This window comes from Musa acuminata, unplaced genomic scaffold (assembly GCF_036884655.1).
Source record: "Musa acuminata AAA Group cultivar baxijiao unplaced genomic scaffold, Cavendish_Baxijiao_AAA HiC_scaffold_625, whole genome shotgun sequence".
NCBI classification, from domain to species: domain Eukaryota; kingdom Viridiplantae; phylum Streptophyta; class Magnoliopsida; order Zingiberales; family Musaceae; genus Musa; species Musa acuminata.
This window is the reverse complement of record NW_027020864.1, coordinates 27,428-32,500: the sequence shown is the minus strand read 5'-3', so window position 1 is coordinate 32,500 and position 5,073 is coordinate 27,428.

The window sequence follows — 5,073 nt, the reverse complement described above, 5'->3', positions numbered from 1 at the left end:
TGGCGTGAAGAACGTTGTGAATTTTGAACCACGCCGGCAGCTGCAACTTGTAAGAAACATTGCCTACCCTGCTGATAATTGGGAAGGGCCCTTCATACTTACGCACCAATCCTTTGTGGACTCTTTTCCTGAAGAATTGGAGTGATGCTGGTTGGAGCTTTACCAACACCAAATCGCCAACTTTGAACTCCTGTGGTCGCCTTCCCAAGTCTGCCCACTTCTTCATCCGTTTTGCCGCCTTCTCCAAGTAAGCCCGCGCAATATCGGCATTCCGATGCCACTCCTTTGCGAAATGGTAGGCTGATGGACTACTCCCAGTATACCCAATAGCCATAGTGTGCGGAGTCGACGGTTGTTGTCCTGTGATAATTTCGAAGGGGCTCTTGTTGGATGCAGAGCTCCGCTGCAAGTTGTAGGAGAATTGGGCGATGTCCAACAGCTTCACCCAATCTCGTTGATTGGCACTCACATAGTGCCGGAGATACTGCTCTAAGAGCGAATTTATTCTTTCAGTCTGACCATCCGTCTGGGGGTGGAGGCTTGTAGAGAAGTATAACTTTGATCCCAACAATTTGAATAGCTCGGTCCAGAACCGTCCCAGAAACCGAGCGTCTCGATCACTAATGATATTGTGTGGGACTCCCCAATACTTCACTACACCCTTCATCATCAGTCTGGCCGCCTCTTCAGCTGAACAGTGTAGGGGAGCAGCAATGAAAGTTGCATACTTTGAAAACCGATCGACCACCACAAGTATCGATCCAAGTCCCCCTACAGGTGGCAAGCTTGATATGAAGTCTAAGGAAATGCTCTCCCAAGGCCTTTCTGGTACGGGCAACGGCTCCAAAAGTCCCACCGGCTTCCGCTGCTCCACCTTGTCTTGTTGGCAAGTAAGGCATGTTCGAACATACTCCTCCACATCAATCCCCATTTTTGGCCAGTAGAAGGCCCTCTCCACGAGAGCCAACGTTCTGTGAATGCCGGGGTGTCCAGCCCAAAGGGAATCGTGACACTCTTTCAAGAGTTCACGCCTTAGATTGTCCACTCGGGGAACATAAACCCTATTCCCTTTTGTGTAAACAAGTCCCTCCTGGACCCAAAATCGTCGTGCTTTGCCTTCTTTGATGAGCTGCATCAGGATAACTGCCTGGGGATCACTATACAGTCCATCTCTGATTCGGGAAAGGAAGGTTGAGTGTAACTGACTTGCTTGGCCTCTGCCCTCCAGTTGTGCAGCATTCACGCACTCCACCTTCCGACTCAGCGCATCGGCCACGACATTCGCCTTCCCGGGCTTATATTCCATTGCCATATCAAATTCAGCCAGGAAGTCCTGCCACCGTGCTTGCTTTGGGGAGAGCTTCTTCTGAGTTTGGAAATAACTCAAGGCGATGTTGTCTGTCCTCAGCACAAATCGCGACCCAAGGAGGTAGTGTCGCCAAACTCGTAGGCAGTGGATCACCGCTGTCATCTCCTTCTCATGCACTGGATACCGCCTCTCGGTCTCGTTGAGTTTACGGCTCTCGTAGGCCACCGGATGACCTTCTTGCATGAGTACTCCACCAATAGCAAAGTCCGAAGCATCTGTATGGACTTCAAAGGGCTCTCCATAGTTTGGCAATTTGAGCACTGGTTCTTCCAGAACAGCAGCCTTCAGATCTTGGAATGCTATCTCACATTTGTCAGACCACTTCCAAGGCTGCTCCTTCTTCAGCAACTCCGTCAGTGGGGTTGCCCGCTTCGAATATCCAGCAATGAAGCGTCGGTAGTAGTTGACGAAACCAAGGAAGGATCTCAACTCTGGCACCTTCTTTGGAGTTCGCCATTCCGCAACTGCTTGCACCTTCGACTTGTCCATCCGGATGGAGCCATCACCGATTCGGTGCCCCAAGAACAGGATCTCAGTCTGAGCAAAGTAGCATTTCTCCCTTTTTACGAACAAAGTGTTCTCCCTGAGAACCTTGAAAATCGTCCGAAGGTGCTTGACGTGCTCCTCGAGCGTTTGGCTGTAAACGACGATGTCGTCCAAGTAGACGACCACGAACTTATCCAAATACTCCTTGAATAGCTGGTTCATGAGAGTACAGAATGTTGCCGGAGCGTTGGTTAAGCCGAAAGGCATCACCAAGAACTCAAACGCTCCATATCTGGTCACACATGTAGTCTTTGCTTCGTCGCCTTCAGCAATGCGCACCTGCCAATACCCCGACCGAAGGTCGAGTTTTGAGAAATACTTCGCCTTGCCCAATTGGTCGAACAAGTCCGCGATGAGCGGGATGGGATACTTGTTCTTCACTGTTACTTTGTTGAGGGCTCGGTAGTCGACGCATAATCGGAGGCTCCCATCTTGTTTCTTCTGAAAGAGAACTGGAGCTCCGAAAGGTGCTTTTGAGCTGCGGATGAGACCACCGCTTAGCAGTTCACCTAACTGCTTTCTGAGTTCTGCCAACTCTGGCGGGGCCATGCGATAGGGTGGTCTCGCTGGAGGCTTCACTCCTGGCTCCAGCTCAATACTGTGATCCACGCCTCTGCGTGGCGGAAGAGTCTTCGGCAACTCAGGTGGCATAACGTCTTTGAACTCCTTCAGGACGTTGGCCACCACAGCAGGTTCTTGAATGGCTTCTTCATTGAGTGGCTCTAGCTTCATAGCAGCCACGAATGTTAGTTCGCCCTTTCGCACCCCTTTCTTCAATTGTAATGCCGAAATATGTTGGGGCTCCTTGGTTCCTCTCCGAGAGACGGGCACCACACAGGGGTCATCGCCTCCCATCATACATAGGGAATTCAAGAATGGCATCGGCACCAACTTCGCCGCGTGCATAAACTCCATTCCAAGGATCACTTGGAAGTCGTCTAGTGGCACGGCCATCATGTTGGTGGTTCCGCTCCAAGTCCCGATTCTGATGGGAACTCCCTTCGCCAATCCGGAGATTCGCCTGGCCTCCGAGTTCACTGCTTTCATTCGGCTTGGGCTCTTCTCCAATGTCAACCCAAGTCGCTGTGCTTCACGATCGGCTATGAAGTTGTGGGTAGCGCCCGTGTCCACCATTGCACGGGTCGTTTGGCCATTCAGCTTGATGTCCACATACATCAGTTCACTACTTCCTGCTTTTTGTGCCTTCGTCTTCATGTTCTCCCCCACTTGACCCCGCATAGCGTTCAACAAACGCATTGCTCCCATTCGGGGTCCTTGCGACTCTTCATCGTCGCTGCTGGATTCAGAACTGCTTGAGCTAAGGGCAACGGTTTTGCCCTTGTCCGATCGGGGAGGGTGGATGGAAGCTGTCAACGCGTTGAGTGCCTGCTTCTGTGGGCACTCCCTTACCATGTGCGGTCCTCCGCACAAGAAGCATCCTCCAGGTTTTGAGGCCTTGCCTTTTGGGTTCGGCCCTTTGTGGGAGCTCTTCTTCTTCTGTTCGCCCCCGAGCTCCTTCCCTCGAGAATGTTTTTGAGGGCGATTGCTTGAAGATTGTTTCCTTCTCGCTGGGTCTTCAGAGGAAACGAAGTCGGTGAGCCTTTCTGCAGCTGCAATTGCCCCGACCACGTCGGTAACATTCCTTCGATTCAGCTCTTGCTGAGCCCATGGTTTCAGACCATCAAGGAAACTGAACAACTTGTCCTTCTCGGACATGTCCTGTATGTCCAGCATCAGTGCAGAAAACTGCTTTACATAGTCTCGGATGGTGGTACTTTGGCGGAGTTGTCTCAACTTCCTTCTTGCGACGAACTCTGTGTTCTCCGGTAGGAACTGAGTTCTCAACTCCCGCTTCAAGTCTTCCCATGTGTCGACTCGACACCGACCTTGTTGGATTTCCTCCCAACGAGTTCGCCACCAAAGTTTCGCATCTCCGTTCAGATACATTGTTGCTATTGAAACTTTGGTATCTTCAGAATCGGGTCTCGTAGCTCGGAAGTATTGTTCCATGTCGAACAGAAAGTTCTCGAGCTCCTTGGCATCTCTGGCCCCTCCGTATCCATGGGGCTCAGGTGCCCTCAAGTTTTGTGGCGGTGCAACGCGGGTGTTGCCTCCTCCCGCATTTAGCGTTCTTGTGAGCATAGCCACCTTCGCCGTGAGTTCCGCCACAACATCTTGTAAGTGCTGCACGGAGTCCTTGGTGTCATCGGACAGTCGGTCGACTAGGGCCTCGACCTTGTCGATCCTGGACTCCGCTTCCTCTTGCGAGCTCTCTACCCCAACAAGTCTTTGTTGGCCATGGTAGAGTTCCTCCATGCTCGCTTCAAGAACATCCAGGCGGGTTTCCGCCGTCGTGAGTCTCTCCTTATGACTCTTTTTCCCAGTTAGCGCACTAGATTGCGCTTCCTCCGCTCGCGGAGAGTTGCCAACTTCTCGCTCATCCTGTTCGCTGCCGCGATCCTCATGAGCGGCTCCAACAGCATGAGAGCGAGTGTGCACATGCAGCCCACCTGCGGCTGCTTGGGGCAAGGGTCCGGCCTGCCCCGTCTTGCTTGATTCGCCACGATGCTTTGCCATGGCGAAGTTGCGAAGTTCGTTCGCTGTTCGATCGAAGAGCTTGCCGGCTCTGATACCACAATGTCACGACCTTAGCTGGAAGTGCCTAAGGCGTGCGGCACCCTTGCGGCCAAAGACGCGAACTTAGCTTGCGTTGCCTAAGTCGCGAGTCACCCGTGCGGCAAAGACGCGAACTTAGCTTTGCCTTGCCTAAGTCGCGCTTCGCCCTTGCGATCTTGCTCCGCAAGGATCAGCCCACTTTGTAACCTCTCGCAGGTCCCGAAGGACCTGTAAAAGAGAAAGAGAGTTAGATCGAAAGAACGAGCAACGGACACGTCCCGAAGTCTCGCGAAAAGGAAAGCTTTACAAGCAATTCGTCGAACACCTTGTGTGCACAAGAGAAAAGAGGGAGAGGGGGAAAAACAAGGCTTTCAAGGATGAACGAACAGCTGCAAGCCCACAAACAGCCGCTCACCTGGTCCCGGACGCAACACCAAGTTCCCGTAAAGGTCACGTACGAACTTGCGAAAGAGTGTTCAACGCCCGGTATATAACCGAAGCCCCATCCAGCCATGTGCCACCCGGGGGGTTCCTGGGTGCTG